Raw genomic sequence first — 19,257 nt, forward strand, 5'->3', positions numbered from 1 at the left:
ATAATAATAATAATAATAATAATAATAAACTGCATGCATCACTTTCAGAATTAAAAGTAAGATATCTGTTAACATGGGACCAACATAGTGTAATGTTTAAATTCAAACATTCCAAAATGATTGTTCTGCAGAAAATGCTGGGTTACACTTTATTTAAGGTGTTAGAGTAGCATTTCACTATTTAATCTATTGATTTAATTGCATTCTTTATTATACTAAAGTGATAACATATATAATTAATTTTAGATTGTGGATTAGGTGTAAGGTTAGTCACGTGTATCATGCATGATTAATTCAAATCACTATAGCAATTATTATTGAATAAATCCTGTGTCAAATTTTCTTGTGAAAAATCTTAAAATAAAGTGTTATGAAGTAATAATTGAAGTGTTGATTAATAAATTAACTTATGTATTGCATTATTTAATGCCAGGGATTTAAGAATAGTTGGTGGTTTTAGAAGATCATTCAGAATGTGTAAGTAAATAAATAAACTATTCAAATCAACGTTTACATATCATATTGTTCAGACATATGATAATAATAATAATTACTTTGTATGTTAAAAAATGCTTTATTAAGTCAACATCATCCAGTTTTGTGACCTAATCTAAAGTGAAGACTATTTATGCTTTAAAATTCCCTTATAAATGACAATTATATTCTTAACAGGGGGGAAACAAAGAAGAAAAAAAAAAGTAAACAACTTTGTTTATTTATTTTCATTTCAAGATACACAAATGGAACTGCATTAAATTAAAAAATAAATCTTTGGAATTTTTATTAAAATATTACTGTATTACTGTACACTTTATAAATTGCCAAATAACACTGAAATGTTGTAATATATTTATATAATACATAATATATTGTTAAGTTATTATCTTGCTGTTGTTGTTTTATCCAATTGTATGTTATATTTTATCACTCCTGTTATTCAGCAATGTTTACATTTTACAGTAGTTTATTTTATTTTATTTTTTTAGATCACAAAGATGATTGTTTATTTGATACTGAGCCTTTAACTGTCATTTATAATTGATTTATAAAGCATAAATAGTCCTCACTAGATTAGGTCACAAAACTGGATGAAGTTGAGTATAAAGCATGTATTAACATGCAAAGTAACTATATGCCTGAATAATATAATATATACAAGTTCATTTAAATTGTTTATTAATCACTTACTTCTGAAAAAAAATGACTTAAAAAAATAAAGAAAAAAAAACACCAACAATTCTTAAATAACAGATTTGTAAATAATGCAGATAATAATTTCACTATTTGCTCATGCTTAATAATTTATTCATAGTGTTTAGTTATAAAGTGTATATATATATATATATATATATATATATATATATATATATATATATATATATATATATATATATATATATATATATACATAAAATGACTACATTTTATAGTTTGATTATATGTATATGTCATTATAACTTATATGTTAAATCTAGAACATAAAACTCAAATTTATATATGACCCATATCAACAACAATGAACGTAATAAGCAAATACAAGCAAAAGCAATAAAAAGCAATACACGATGTGCTTTAGTGCTTTGTGCTTTAGTTTGCATATAGAGGTGATAATCACGCACTATTACATTATATATATATATATATATATATATATATATATATATATATATATATATATATATATATATATATATATATTATTTTGCACTTAACAACAAATGCATAAGAATTATTAAAGAGCTCCTACTATGGGTTTTTGAAAATGACCTTCTTTGCAGTGTGTAACAGCACTAAGTGAATGAAATCATGCAGGTGAGGTTTAAATCTGAAGGTGCACTGTGCTTAAAACTATTGATTCTTTAATAAATTAGTCGATGAATTACTCGTGTTGGGTGCAAATCTTTTGCCTGAATGCACTGATGTTGAGACGATACATCCGAATATGTAGTGCTGGATCCAGTAAAACGTAAGCGCGCCTTTCCCTTCAGACACTAGTGTAACAGGAATGATTCTGGAATGAACTGGATGGAGATTCGGCTAGTATTGCCAACCTACTGCTGTGTTTGTTCCTGTCATTTTTCAGATTTTTTTTTACAATAACCTACGTTGCACCACGAGATTCGTCGGCCGTTTGTTATTAAAGGATGAAGAAGCAAATATTATCATGTATGGGTCTTTGTCAGTTACTCTTACAGTTCTTATTGACTAGTTTCCTCCAGATCATAACATGTAAGTGTCATTACAACTGTTGCCTCATTTTTTGTAGTTTGCAAAATATGTGTTTAATTGTGTGTTGTTACTTGTAATAGCTCCGTGCAGTTTGTAATCACGTATCTATTATAGATCAGTGCTTGTACTGTATCTCTCAAGTTAAATCATTATGGGCTATACACATATTGCGTCCAAAACCACATTAAAAATGCAATGCGTGCTTCTTCCTTTACTGATTTAAATGTGCTTCTGAACTCATGATCCTCTGCAGTTTGTCTTTACTGTGGCCACCATCAGCTTTTTGCCACTGTGTGGATTAAAACTAAATGTGTGTTGTAATTACTTGGGGTTAGGTTGAAAAGAAGAGTAATATGCTGGTGTTTAACTGTATTGTTTTATTGCATTTCTGAATTGGGCTCTCAGATACTACTTCATAGCTTTGTCGGCCGTTTCTTGCTATCTAGTGCTGAACCCAGTCGACCAATCAAAACAGATTAGCTTCATGCAAAGTAGATGTTTGGAAACAAATAAATCACTGAACAAATCATATAGGAGTTGTTGGAATAAATAGGTACACTCTCGGAAGAAAAGGTTCAAAATTGTACCTTTTAGGGTACAAATGGCTTGTCACTGGATTGGTACCCTTAAGGGTACAATTTTGTACCTTCATTTAGGGGTACAAATTGGTGCCTTCTACATTTGTACTATTTAAAGTAAATGGTACCATTTAACATTAAAAAGAACAACTTAGAAAACAAATTAAAAATTGTTCACTCACTGTATTTACTATACAGTGAGCAAACAATCTACACTATAATGATCTTATTATTATAATCTTTTAGATTATTCTACACTAGAATAATCTACACTAATACAAAGACCACAAGAATACTGTGTTAAGATCTATAAACACATTCCACAGGCTACTGTGTAAAGTACTGCACTTTATAAAGTATAAAGTATTTGTCTTTAGTCAGAATACTCAGTCATAATAAATAATTTGTCATCAACATATTCTCTGTATTTCAAAACAAAGGCAAAAAAAAATTCTCTAAAAATTGCTTCAACGGTGCAGAAACAAACAAACAAACAAAAAAAAAAAAAACATCAGTAGCCTCTTCCTCAACATCAGTAAATTTCAACTTCCTCAAGTGGAGTTGTAATTTGTTGTAACACAATATGTTTTTTTTTGTTTTTTTTCTTCTTTTTCTTTTGGTAAACATGACATGTAAGGCTCTCATAATTGGAAAATGTTCTTTGATAGTCAGTAATCATCAGGTCCAAAAGTTTGCTTCATGCATGGATGATAGCAGTGTGCTGGATTAACTTGATGATTGTGATTATTATCCAAGAGCATGTAGAAAAACAAAAAAAACAAGGTTGATCACCCTGGTAACTGGAGTAGGTCGAGGCTTGACACCATCCATAGTTTTTTCAAAACATTTCACTGCAGAAATATCAAGGCGTTCTTCAAATGAGATGGATATGTCAAAATGTACATTCGTCCACACCATTAGCCAGGCCAATCGCAATCCCATCAACTCTGAATACTGCCATGACTTGTCTTGTTAACACAGTTGTCCAGTCGGTGGTGTCCTCCTGTAATTGAACTGTTAGATGTAGTGAAGATGGTCCACTGTAAATGACAAAGCAATAATTACATTCATGTCAGTCAGTCCATCACTGATGAAGAGAAAATCAACATGCATAGAATTTTCATTCATGAATTTCATTCATTTTGGCTTAGTCCCTTTATTAATCAGGGGTTTCCACAGTGGAATGAATCACCAACTTATCCAGCATATGTTTCACACACCAGAAGCCCTTCCAGCTGCAACCCAGTACTGGGAAATACCCATACACACTAATTTACACACAGTACACCATGAACAAATTAGCAATTTAGCTTACCCACTTCACCTATAGTGGATGTCTTTGGACTTGTGGGGAAACCGGAGCACTTGGAGGGAACATGGGGATAACATGCAAACTCCACACAGAAATGCCAAGGCTCGAACCAGCGACCTTCTTGTGACAGCACATGCATTTATCACTGCATATACAAAACAGAAAACAACATACGCACTCAAGCACAAAGAAATGTTGAAGTTTCTCGCTGAACAAGGGTGGCAACATGAGAATTTTTTTCTGACAGTGTAAAAATAAATGCAAATAATAAGACAATGAAAGTGTTTTTGACGTTGCATGTACATGAGTCTGTTGTTGGAGAACCCCAAAACCAAAAACATGACCTTTTATAATGCAAATAATAATAGAGGTTCTTTAAAATGAAATAAAACATGTGTCATTATATTATAATGTTCATGTGTTGTGATTCATTACTACTTTTAAAGAGGTTTAAATTAATCTATATGCTTGATGGAGAAGATCTTTTACTTTTTGTCTCTGTCTCAGTGGGATTCGGTGAAAGAAGCAACGAGTCTTTAAAGTGTCTTTTAACGGCAGAAAGACAATTGAGTGTGATTTGAGCTTCTCAGGGGGATGTTTAGCTGTGTTTAGGGCCCTCAACAGTGCCATGGGTTCTAATTAATGATGAGATCTGAAGTCTTTCAGCACATAAATAATCATGTGTTGACATTCACAAAGGATGGTCTATTTTTAATGCCAGCTTCTTCTGTTATTCGCTGAAACTCATTTCTCGAAAAGCCTTTTGAAATTCTGAGCCCATTAACTTTGTATTGAAAAAGAAATAGATTACTTATTTAATCAGTTAATAAGTTAGTCATTGGGTAATTAATTATTTATGAAAAGCACAAAACATCTCCCCTCATGACGAAATATGCTTAATTTTATATTGAATATAAGTGGTTATGTAAATATAATTAACTTTAAAGTTAGAGTTCTAGAAAGTGATAAAATATTTGTTTAAATACTACCTCCATTTTGTCCTTTATTTATTTATTTTTTTATTGATATACAAAAACTTTGAAACATTTTTTTTTAATTACCAATACTTATTAAGATATTGACAATAATGTATTAATTTAATGAAATGTATTTGATTTATGAAAAAAGTAAACATTACTATGTAAGACACACTCCAATATTTTTTTCATAAAACTTTTATAGTTAAAAACTGAAATAACCCTTGTTTTATAGACTAGACTGATAATTTAATTAATGATAGATTAATAGACTGACAATAACTATATCAGAATTGTCTTTGTTTTATGTATATATGCATATACTGTATGTATGCGTGTATGCATATACTGTATGTATGTATATTTGCATATGTACATGTATGTAGCATATGCTTATAATCAGGATTGGGCAAAAATACATGTGTGAAATGTATTTGAAATTAAAATGCCAAATACCTTATGTTTAGGTGTATCAAAATAAACTACAAAAAAAAAAAGAAAAAAAAATACTTTTAAAAAGGAGAATGACTCTTCAATACTCAATGTAAAAACATGATTTCTGAAAAATTCAAGTTGTTATCTATTTTTTTTTTTTTTTTTTTTGCAAATTAACTCTTCATATACTATACACTGCTTCTGCAGTACAACCTGACAGTTTTTGTGAGATTAATAAAAATGTGTTGCACATTTTGTGTCACTTTACATCTTTAGGTATACGTCTTTCCTCTTCATTTACTATACAGTGCAACTACACCTGCTTTTCAACTACTGGCATTTAAAACAGCAAATGAAGTATTGTAGGACTTAATATGCTGTTTGTTTCAAAGACAAACATTTGGCATCAGCAATCTATCCAAAACTACCATTCAAGAGTTCACACTTTGCTGATGATTGGTAATAAAGCTTGTTAGGCATGCTGACCCGAGAGAGAGAGCCCTGAGCTCATAAGATTATCGAGCCCAGGGCTCCCTCTCGTTTGCAGGATGAGAGGGGAGTTTGAGCTCGGGTATGCTGCTGGTGAAATTTGTCATATTTGCCTTAGTCAATGTACATTTTAAATAATTAACAATTTTACCAATATTTTGGACTGTGAGAGGAAAGTGGAGAACCTGGAGAAAACCCTGTGAGCACGGGGAGAACATGAACTTCGCACAGAAATGTCAACTGGCTGGGTTAAGACCCGCAACATTCTTGCTGTAAGGCAACAGTGCTAGCCACTGGGCCATCATGCTGCCCTATAGAGGAGAAAAAAATACAAGACAGTAAAGAATTTTGATACTCAAAATAAGCTATTTTTATTAGCCCAATCAAATTGAAAAATACTATTTTGTGTTTAAAATACACATCTAAAATACATGTTTCATATATATTGCTCATAATTAACATGTCTGATTTGAGCTGTCATTCATTAAACTACTAAATGACTTCCAGACATTTTGGCAAAGTCACTCTCTCTTACAGACATCCTCTGCAAGACTCAAACAAAAAGTTGCTTAAAAAAGACAAAACTAAATGGATTTAAAAATTGGAATTACACCGTGTTCTCAAGTGATCAATTCTCAACACCTTTCCAAATATAATCCTTGTCTCTTTCATCTTCATGTGAATTAAAAGTATCAAAGCCTCCTTCCGAAACTCTTGATTAAAGTGTGAGTCTTGTTCTAATTGAGAAATAGGAAATTCAATTTTAATATGAAAGGGTACACTAATAGGTGCTCTGAGATAGACAGATAGCTGCTTAATAATGCCCTCAAGCACAAAAATCAAATATGATAAGGTTATGCAAATAGATGTAAGAATGATTGAGATTTCACTCAATTAATAAGGGCCCGAGAGACATCTGCTCATGCATATGCACCCTAAGCAGAGGTTACGCCTTCTGCGATCCCAACTCTTGTGATCCGTTATCCTCTGTTGAACTTTCCAGTAATGTTTCTGAATTAGGCAGCAAACAAACCTCTTTTTTGTTTCGTCATCATAAAAGAAGAAGCTGTGTCTCTTTGACTCAACATGACATCAAAACCGTCTTGTAGCTCCTAGCTGTGTTTGTCTGTCTGAAACTTTGGGGAATTTATTTTTCTCAGGCAATAAATACATATTGAGGACAGGCGGCAAGTATTGCACTTCGCTCTACCTCCTCAGCTCAACTGTCCAGGGATGCCAGGCTTGATATCTTTGCTCTCACCTCAATTGACTGAAGCCCATCTCACTGCTTTTTAGACTCGCTTAAGAGTCACAACATGTGCATGACTGCTGCAGAAACTCTGATCAAAATAAACACAGGAAATAGCTTTGGGTATGACTTCATGGCATGGGTTTAGTAGTCTTATTGTCTTTCTAATGAACCGCAGATTAAATTGTTACCCCAGGCTCATTGGAAATGCGTGCTTCATTCAATGTAACAGTGAAACAAAAATCGCCATACAATTTTTAATTTTTTTTTGTAAATCCACTGGGAGCCACTGTGTACACTTTTTTTCTGATCTCAAATTTCTTTCACACATCTTCTTTCCTCGTGAATCTACCAGAGAGCACAGTATATACTTCAGCCGACAAGGCCAGCTTGCTTACTGTCGACTGACTCACCCGACCCTTTCCCTAAACCCAACTGATAGTGTTCCAAAAACAATCTAGAAAAAGTTAAGCTGTCGAGACCGCGAGACTTTACCATGCTTTCAGCTTGTTGTTTGTTTTTCTTTTTTGCTTTACCTGCTTTCTGAAACCATTCTCCGTCAGACTCGAAAAGCCGTCCACTTGTGTTATGATTATCAGCAATCTATTGGCTGCAGATTGCTAATGAACTACAAATATGCCAGTTTATGGACTACAAAACCACTCATGCAACCCACACACACTCACCTGCTCCAAGTCCCCATTAGACCCTCAAAGCTGAAGCTGCTGTCACATCCCTTTTCAAAACACTCAGCCATGAGTGTCTCTAAGTGAGCCGTATGCATGTGCAATCAGTACCTGAGCAGCATCAGCTGTGTGTTTGCAATCAGTCAGGATCAGGAACCGGTTGTGTGTGTGGTACATAACTGGTTCTTTTACTCCATTTACCAGCAGATTTGTAGTCCTATGTGATCTGTGTGTTTACCAGTGATATGCCAGGCTGAATCTCTAGTGATCGTGACAACATGGAGGTAAGGGGTCAACTCGCTTAAATGGTCTAAGATGATTTGGCAGATCCTGGATCTTTTAATCTTGATAACTGATCCCTGGCTACTTTGGTTCTTCAATCAAGTTTGTGAATCAGATTGAAATGTCTGGATCAACTGATCTGAGATTGCTATGTGTGTGGTAAAGAACAGATCTATCAATCCTCAAAATCATGATTGGCAATGCAACAATTGGCTGACGGCACAACAGGATAATGAAATAATCTGATTAATATTCAATTAGCCATATGAGCTAAATTACAAAAAAAAAAAAAAAAAAGTAGCAAACGGTTTGTTAAATATGATACGCAATACCTTTCCACCTTAGTTGTGGCCTGCAACCTTTACACTTTCATGTGTCAAGAATATTTAGCAATTTATTTAGTTTTACATTTTAGATCAGATTTTTGTTTTATTGTAGCCTAGGTCTATTTAAGTTTCTTTAAGTAAAGGAATTTAAATTTATTGTGCATCAAACAACAATTTGATATTGGTACTGGTGTCTGCAACTTTTGCGATGCATCAAATCACCTTCATTTTAGCTGTTAAAACATGTGTATGACTGCACAAATTATTATTCCTTCATAAAAAAAAAACATACAAAAAAAAAAAAAAACTTTGAATATTGTGGATGCCTATTATCATACTGTTTTTTTTATACTAAAAGCTGGCTTGGTACCTTAAAATAGTACAAGTTTGCATCTAATAAGATCATATTAATAAATGTTCTATTATTAAATGAGTGCAGATTGATTGTATAAGTTCTATATGTATAACTGCTATGTATATAAAACAAAAATATTATTAATTATTATGAATTATAAATTATAAATCATATATATATATATATATATATATATATATATATATATATATATATATATATATATATATATATATATATATATATATATATATATATATATATTTTTTTTTTTTATTACTTTACTGTTTTCTTAAGTGTATATAACCAATAGGTGACTACTTTAAGAAAACATCAGCATTCGGTACATACTTTCAGTATCTTCTTTGTTTGATATGGCCCGATCTAATCTTCTCATTGTCAATAACAAAATACAGCTAATTGAGTAATCCACATATGAAGAACTGACTCCTGTTTTCACAATAGGATTTTTTTTTTTTCTCTCTCTCTTTATTTTGAACAGGGAGAAAATTATTTTGTCACAATCAATTGAAAAGCTTATTGTGATGCAAAAGTAAAAAAATTAAATAAAATAATAAAAAAAAGAATAATGAATACAAGCTTATCTTCAGTCTTAAGAATCTCAAGAAGCTCTTCAGTTCTGTTGCTGATTGTGACAGAACACTTCTGCCTGTTCAAAATAAACAGAAAAAGCAAGAACTGGAGAATTGTTGCTTATTCTTGTTGTACCATACCCATTTCAAACATTGACCTCAAAACTGAGTTACCTATCGAACCATGACTCCAGTGTATGTTACACCCCTAGTTTACTGCATTAACTAAGTGCAAAAAAAAAAAAAAAAAAGTTATCAGGTATTGTTAGTTTTAATATGGTATGCACTACTAACACAGAAGTGAAAATAAATAAATAAATAAAGAAACTTAACTACCAGTACAGCATAACATCTTTAACATAACATTGCCTCCGCATTTTACTCCTACTGTAGATAGTGAGGGTCCAATTTTATCCAACTCTGGCATCCTCAAGGTGGGAATGACCACTACGGACATCAGGATGAAAGGCAGCTTCTATTGTACTGGTAATGTGAAAGAGCCTTAAGGCTGAGTAGAAAAAATATTGATTTATTGTAATTGATTCAGTTGATTCAAAATTATGTAAATTCAGGCATTTCCCAAATCAATACTTACTGTGAGTGTGTTACTTCACATAATGCAAATACATTTTTTTTTCTTTTCTCATGAAGATGTCATCATTTTTTGAAATGCACCATTAAATAAAATAAATACAGAGGATCAAAGTAGTAGGTCATGGTAGCTAAGTACATGCATGTAAAATTAAAGTCTGACTTGTGCAAATATTTCATGTTCAAAGGCAATAATGGTAAAAATGTGACTGACAAAACCACTGTTTGCAAATTGTGCCTGAAATAGCTGGTGCTGTGTCTGCACCAGACAACACACCAAAACAAGATAAACACTATAATCACTGACTCTTAATGCAGCGTGGCATGACCTGATGTCCATTCTATTTCTATTTAAGCACCTTATGCCTGTTTGTGCTGACCTTGTGCTCAGTGTATGCATATACGTACATGTTGTCAGCATTTTATTGATTCTGTAGAAGGGTTAACGAAGATGTATATTTAAATATGTATTCCATGACTGAAAAACAGTGTGAATTAATTATTTCTAACTAATTAAAATATTTAGAAATTAATTTATCCCAATTGAAGTCAATCTGAAATTAGATAAATTAGAATCAAGTCAAATATCCAAATTGGTTGCATTAGCCAGCACTGATTAAAAGCATATTTTAGATAAACCTTTAAATTACATAATCATTCAAGACATAGTTCACATACTGTACACGCATACATACATACATATAGGGCTGGGCAATTTGGCCTAAAAACAACATCTCGATTAATTGAAAATTTTAACTCGATTACAATTAATGAACTATTATTCTATTTGTTTATTTATTTTATTTACAAGTTTTGCAAAGTAAATATGCTCACATACTTGATTTTAAAATGTTTGAAGGAAACACACACTATTATATGATTATTTACTGAGCATCAACGTTGAACTGAAATTAAAACACACATTGCCTAAAACAAACAGTCACATTTTTACTTATAAAAGAGTGAAAATAAACAACTTGCACTTTTGGAAACTAAAATAAATTATTGTCTATGTTTTTCATATTAAAAGTAGAAAACAAGCTGTATCTTCTCTAAATAAAATAACTCTTGTATATCTTGTAAATAACATTTTAAACAGAACATTTCCTGCACCATCTGTAAACAAATGTTTCAGTCTAAATAATAATTGTAATGTAATGGATAATATGCTGTCTCAAGGCTTCTCTGGCTCAGCTTTCAATCAACATCAGTGAAGTGCAAAGTAAGGCTTAAGAATGGGTCCATTGTCCTAGTTGACAGAAGATGAGATGTGGCTGCAACGTGGCCGCAGAAGTAGAAATCAGCCACAGCTTTTACGGGTCACATGAATTGAAAAAAATCATCCAATTGAAAAAAAAAAATTAATAGATTGATTATAGATTCTGAATGTCGATTTTGATTACTTTCCGATTACATAAATATATGCATATGCAGTGGTATGAAAAAAGTATTTTTTGTTATATCCCCCCTCGCTTATTTATTTATTTTTATTTCTTTATTTCTTTATTTTGCATGGTTGTTTTGTCACACTTTGATATTTCAGATTACCAAATTATATATAAATATTAGTCAAATATAACACAAGTAAACACATCATACCGTTTTTAAATGAAGATACCTATTATTAGGGGAAAATAATATACAAAACTATTTAGCCCTGTGTGAAGGACAGTTTGAGCCCCCCTCAGACTTCAGCAGTCTGCAGCAGGACAATGATCCAAAGCACAACATCAAGTCCTCTATTGAATTGATTAAGAAAATGAAGATGAAGTCTTTGAAGTGACCTAGAAAAAATCTTGACCTGAATCCAATTGACATGCTGTGGGATGACCTTAAAAAGGTGGTTCATGCTTAAAAACCCTGCAATGTGGCAGCAATTTCAGCAATCATTTTAGCATTTGCAACAATCAGTGCAAAAATGAGTAGGCTAAAATTCATCCACAGTGCTATAACAGACTCATTGCAAGTTACTGAAATACTTGAATGCAGATGTTGCTGCTTACGCCCCATTCACACTAGACGTCAGCTTCAACGATTCCTATTCACTTTGAATGGGTGACGTCAGGCATTGCCGAACTGCTTTGTGGATTCGTCAGTGCCGCTTCAGAGGAGTTGCTCGCTGCAGAAGTTGGGACTTGTTCAACTTTTCAAGCACTGACGGAAGCGTCAGTCAATCAGATCGCTGTATGTAAATATACCAGCTCAGACAGTGGCCTGTTGCTGACTAATTTCATTGGCTGACACTGTTATGACAATCGTGTCAGCACCAACTTCAGACATGCCCTCTGTCAAGCATTGATGCTGAAACCCCGTGTGAATGCTGTTAGAGTGGGACAAACAGTTATTGGGTTTAGGGGCAAACTAAGATATTAAAGTGTGACAAACATGCTTAAGAAATCAGGAATGGGGCAAACATTTTTCACACTGCTGTACAGGGGCATAATGGCATATTTTTGCTCAGTTATGGAACATCCCTGGTTATGCCCAGTTATGGAACATCAAGCCACTTAAATGAGGACTTGAGGGGAGTGATTAGTAATTGAAGAACAGGAGGGGGGTTGATTGGGGGGGGGGGGGGGGGGGGGGGGGGTTAGAGGTGGTAGATTGAGCGATCGGTAAGCGAATAGGAGGTTGGGAGAGCTAGTTGTGAGCAATCAGTAAAGAAGGGGTCTGTAAGTCAAGGGGAGAGGTGAGTGGGAGGTTTGGCAGGCCAGATTGACCATCAGACTACCAAAAAACCCCATGACCAGTCCACTCCTGCTCCTGTACATGCACTAATAAATGAACACATGTGTATTTATATAATGAATAAAAACCCTTTAGTCTAAAAACTTAAATTGTGCTCCAGTGCTTCAGTTACCCTCACAGTCCAAAACACAGTCAGTCCAAAAATGGATAAAACAAAATCCGCCAAAGTGAATGAGTATGTTTGAGAATAAGAGAATGTGTAGATGTTCCCCAGTGCTGTAATGCCACTGGAAGGGCATCTGCTGTGTTAAACATATGCCAAGATAATCGGTGGTTCATTCCACTGTAGCGAACCCCTCATTAGTCAGGGACTAAATCGAAGAAAAAATGAGTGGGTAAGTAAGTGAGTGAGTGATATTGTATTCTCTTTCTTTCTCAAAATATGTTTATAAAAATGTATGACTTGTCGTCACTCTGTTGGAACAAACGAAATGAACAAGTCTGGCCTCATGTGAAGTGATAAAATTAGCTCTTTAACAGTAGACTACACACAGACTACAGGAATAGATGAGAATTTGCCAAATCAAGACATCGCGTGAATCATTAAAGCTGCTGGAGCAGGTGGTCTTCATACATACTTTAAAATATGAAATATTTGCAGCTGCCAAAAAAAACCCCAAGCACTTATCATTTTGTTTCCACCAACTGAAGTATGTTGCTCGTTAGTAATATTTCACACCATATGGTTTAATTTGGATGATTAATATTGCTGTCTGATTCCAGAATTGTTTCATGGAGGCAATGACAAGTGGGTGACTTTTTTACAGTAACAGAGAGAGAGAGATAGAGAGAGAGAGAGAGAGAGAGAGAGAGAGAGAGAGAGAGATCAGAGTGTTATTGTAATTATTGTTACATTATTCTCCAAAATTTTAAATGAATTGGTTTCATTGATTTGATTGATTGATTGATTGATTGATTGAGTAAGAGTGTTAATTGAACCAGTTATACACAAGTTAAAATATGCTGTAAGATTTTGGATGAATACTACTACTATTGTTCATAATCTTAATCATACTATTATTATTATTATTATTATTATTATTATTAACAACAACAACAACAACAACAACAACAACAACAACAACAACAACAATAATAATAATAATAATAATAATAATAATAAAAATAATAATAATAATAATAATAATGATAAATATTGGTGCAAGCAGCAATTATTGGGGCCAAGTAACCCAGCGGCCACATCATAAACAAGCATGGCAACAAGCTACAGAGCAACTGGAAAATTCAAAAACATTTTGGCAGCATGTTCTGAGCCAAATTTGGTGGAAATTGGCCTAACGATCTATGAAGAGTTCAAAACAACAGACTTTCAAACTAATTCAAGATGGTGGACAGGAAGTTGCTTAAAGTAGGGAATACATTTTATCAATGATCACATATCAGTGATACAAGGAATCTGCAAGACTCATGACAATAGACAAAACTATTGAAAAGTCATTTATAAAGTTCTGTATGATTTCTATTGATGTAATTAAATTTTGTCAATTTTACCCAGAATGTGGCTCAAACTGACGTAATTTGATCAATGTCAGGTCTGAATCACACACACAGTCTGGTTTCAATACTTCAAACCATTGCAGTGATTCAGGCTGTAATATCATCTGGCAGCAATACATAAAATTGGCAAATATGCTAAATGACAACAGAATTCATGAATTCCATATCTCTACATGGTCTGATGATCCATATCAAATTTGGTGAGGATTCGACCAACGGTCTGGGATGAGTTAAAAAAATTAATGTTTTAAACAAAATCAAAATGGGCGGACAGGAAGTATGGCAGATTGTAATTGATATATATGATGCCGGCATTACCCAAGGAATAGATTGAGACCAGTTTCATCAAAATAAGTACATGCAGGCAAAAGTTATTAACAAATTTGTAAGTTTCATTAATAACGACTAATCAATGTCTTATAACTCTTGACCAAATTTGTTTGGTGTGGTCAGTGTGAGGCGGCAATGACAGATCTAAAATGTGGTGTAATTATCTTAAACTATCGCAGAGATACAGCCTCAGAGGGCTGATTTGGCATGATGCCATCATATTTGTCGGTGCAATAAACGCAAAAAAATAAAAATAAAAATAAAAATGTTACTCCAATCAACACAAATTCAATTCCTTTTTGTCAGCATAGTCTGAAGATAATTTGTGTCAAATTTGGTGCAAATAAGTCAAACGATGTAGGAGGAGTTTGAAAAAAGTCGGTTTTTGACCTATAGAGCAATAATTGGTATCAATATTCTCAAGACAACCCAAATGAATGTATCAAGACAAGTGTCACAACAAAAGCCAGAATTAGTCAAAAGTTATTAGAATTTTTAGAAACATCATTATAACGCTTGACCAAAAGGTAGTGCTGTGATAAAACTCTTTGAGCACCTTCAGGCAAAGTCTCTAAGAGATTGTTTCATAACAATTTACCATTGCGTCTGTTAAATGTAGCAATTTTTGACATTATTCAAAATGGTTGATGACTAAAATGACTGACCTAGGGAAATCAGACATCATTCAACTCAGCATAGACCAATTTTATGAATTTTTGACAAAGGGTTTAGAAGTTATAAGCAAAAAAAAAATTGGGACTTTTCAAGTGCCGGCGGAAGCGTCATTCAATCAGATCGCAGTATGCATATACACCAGCTCAGACAGTGGCCTATTGCTGACTAATTTCATTAGCTTACGCTATGATGATCGCATCAGCCTTAACTTCAGACACACCCTCTGTCCAGCGTTCACGCTAAGGCCCCATGTAAATGGGGCATGAGTCAATTTTCGCAAGCTCTATGTTAAGTTTGTTTGCAAGTTAATCGAAAACGGTTGGTCTATTAACTTGAATTAAATAACTTTTGATCAGCATGGTCTGTAGACATTGTGATTCTATTTTGGTGAAAATCATAAAAAGTGGCCTGGGATGAGTTTGTTCAAACAGGTTAAACAAAAAATTTGAAATACCAAAAAAAATCTTTGGTGCTTGACCCCTAATGACATGCAATTATTAATTTGTTTTTTAAATAATTTATTCATTTTTAATTGATTTATTGTTGTTTGTTGTATGTTTAGTGTACATTTTGTTGTATGAGTCAGTTTTAAGTAAAAAAAAAATAATAAATAAATAAATAAATGAATAAATAAGCAAATAGTACTAAGTTTTCTTTCTGGTTCACTGACAAAATGCACTTTTTTTTTTTTTTTTTTTTTACTTTTGTTTTGATCTTTGTACAAAGGTCAGCTGCTTTGCCACCGCTGAAACCTACAACACCCTTTGCTTATTCTGGATAACAAGATCACTAGCTTCTGTTCATTTAATCTGGGTTGCCTCTGTCATAAAAACAAAGTGTTATTTACAATACCTCACAGCTACTCCCTCATGGAAGTGAAGCATGTGCATTATTAATAGCTTTTTTTTCTAACAATAGAGTTTTACCCTTTTCAATAACCTTAATAACAACCCAATTTATTTTGAGTACCCTGCAAAGCCAATACACTCAACTCAGTTACAGTGAACACGCAAATGGAAGTTGCTTTACAGTACACACAGTGCTACTGCATTCTTATTCAAAAAGGCACTGCGTACCCAGTGAATTCAGCAGTATTTCACCCAATTTCAATTGCTCAACGGAGCAAAGAGGTCTTTCTTTTCTTTCAGAGCCCTCCCTAGAAAATGAAACATTCATATCTGCTACATATTTCTTCATGCATGTCATTTTATTTATTTATTTATTTTTTATTTTTTTTTTTGTCTAAGGCAGGCAGCTTTCCCTCAACGTGGGTGTCCGCCACCCGATGCATCTGCATTTTCTCCCTCCCCAGTCTTTTCCAAGCGTATTAGACGATATTACCTCTCAAGGATGTCCTCGATACAGCGCTTATCACCATGGGGACTGTAATGGGTGGAGATAATGAGACCTGATTTATATTTCAAAGACTCTCCAGCGAGAAACTGATAAGAGACCTTGATAAAGGAGAATGATGCTGGGGAGGGCGGCTTTCAGATACAGGGGAAGGCTGAAGATCACAGAAGGGTGACGGTGGCAAAATAAAGTGAAAGATTATGTCTAACCTGCTGGGACATCATAGATCCTCCGTCTAACAGCATTATGACAATGAGGTAATTGCTGAAACATGATGGTCTGCTGGAAGGTTGGGCTCTAGTGGTCAAACGATTGGCTACCTTAATGATGATTCGTGTAATTATTGGTGAATGAGTTTTCACTCCTTCCTAGCGAAGACTGTTTGCAGAAAATGAAGAGAAGGAGCGAGAGAGTCCATTTTATTGAATCCCAATGGTTGTCACCGACTGCATTAAAACAGCATGCTTGAAATGTTAAATGGACTTTGGAGTAGAACCTGCACGCTTAAATGGATGGTTTTCATTAAAATCATTATTAAGTCATGAGATTGAAGTCGTTATTTATGGATAATCTACTCCCTCAGGGAGCTGTTAACCGCTATGGATCTCCGAGTCTATGATGTGAAGAACAGATCAGTCAGATTTGTGAATGAATCATTCCGGCGTTTGTTTCCTGTGCAACTCACTGCTCAATTATCACAGTTTGATGCATCACTGGAGAAATTAACTAGCTAGTCATCATTGTTTACCAAAACTTTGGAAATGGTATTGCATCTCTGTCATTTGAATTAAAGTGATTGAACAAAATAGTTGTTGATAATTTACGCATATGGGTGAATACACTTTTGTTGCACTTTATTTTGACATGTACTTGTTACAGTGTTATTATTGATTTTACTACGGAGTAATATTAATTAAATATATATACCTACATTACTATATAGTTAGAGTCAATACAAGGGTTATAACTACAGTTAGTTCCATGCACAGTAATTATGAAACCGAATCATAAATCAGTAAATAAATAAATAAATAAATAAATAAATAAATAAATAAATAAAAAAAAACTGAGATGTATAGATTATTTGAAAGCATTTCATAATTTATTTTTATACGGATCCTTTTACAGCATCAATGTTGTAATGTAATTACAATACATTCAGTTAAAGCGACTTAGGAATTTATTTTGTTATTCAAGCATAAAACGAGAGGAAATACAACGTAATATCACCAGGCAAGTGCAGAAACTGAAAATACTGGGGTAAAATAAACTGTGATATTTAAAAGACACGGCAGGGGGAAAATAATTTTAATGCAGTGATTCCTGTGTGGTCTGAGACCCACTTTATATCGTATATCTATCAAGCAGTGAAGATCAATGACTTTTGAAGAAATTAAAACCTTAAACGTAGCAATTTTATAACGGAAAGAGTGCTGAGGCTGGCGCTTGGTAATCAATTTTATTAATAAATAAGCTTTCATTTGATGTATGGTTAGTTAAATATATGACAATTATTTGAAAATCTGGAATCTGAGAGTTAAAAATATTAAATATTAAGAACATTTTGATAGATTCACAGAACAAATTTTGACAAAAATATGTCTTTATGAATGTCAGATGATCTTTATGTAATATTTTAATTAATTATGGTGTAAAAAAAAAAAAAAAATATATATATATATATATATATATATATATATATATATATATATATATATATATATATATATATATATATATATATATATAACAAAAAATGTATTGTAAAATACAACAGAATTAAGGTAACTCAAACTGTTTGAGGAAACCAATTGCAACAAACCATTTAAGTTCAAATACAAATCCAAATGAGTACTGTGAACTGAATCCATTTGAGTAAACAAAGCAATTTGAGCACAGTAAAATCCAATAAATGAAGAGAACTTAAACCAACTGAGTACTATAAAACCTAATAAGTTAAGACAACTGAAATTGTTTGGGAACCAATTGCTACAAACTAATCTATATGATTAATGTGGACTTACTCCATTTAGGTTCAAGTAGTAAGGTATTTAATAAACCCATTACCTTCAACAGTGAGTTCAAAACTATTTTCAAATGACTAGAATTAACATTCGGTAATATATATATATATATATATATAGTATATTATTATAGTATTAGTATAGTATTAGTATTAGTATACTATATATAGTAAGTAGTATATTAGTATATATGTATAGGCACTGTGCCTAGAAGTAGACGTCAAGAGTAAATAGTGATACTTTAGTCTTTTCTTCACACATATGACTTCAGTTGCGTGAACAGCAATAATATTTTATTTAATTTTTTTTTTATTTTTTGCCAGCCCTGTTTTTATCATAAGTCACAAAGACATTCTCTAAAAAAAGAAAGTCTGATTGATTTGGAAGAACATGAGAGTAGGTAAATAAATTGCACAATCTTCAGGTTGAATATTTTCCTTTAAAAATGTTGTAGGCAAACAAGCCACTAGTGAGAACCTAGAAACAAACTCACTTGTGTAGTTGAAA

This window comes from Danio rerio, chromosome 14 (assembly GCF_052040795.2).
Source record: "Danio rerio strain M-AB ecotype USA chromosome 14, GRCz13ab, whole genome shotgun sequence".
In the NCBI taxonomy this organism is placed as follows: domain Eukaryota; kingdom Metazoa; phylum Chordata; class Actinopteri; order Cypriniformes; family Danionidae; genus Danio; species Danio rerio.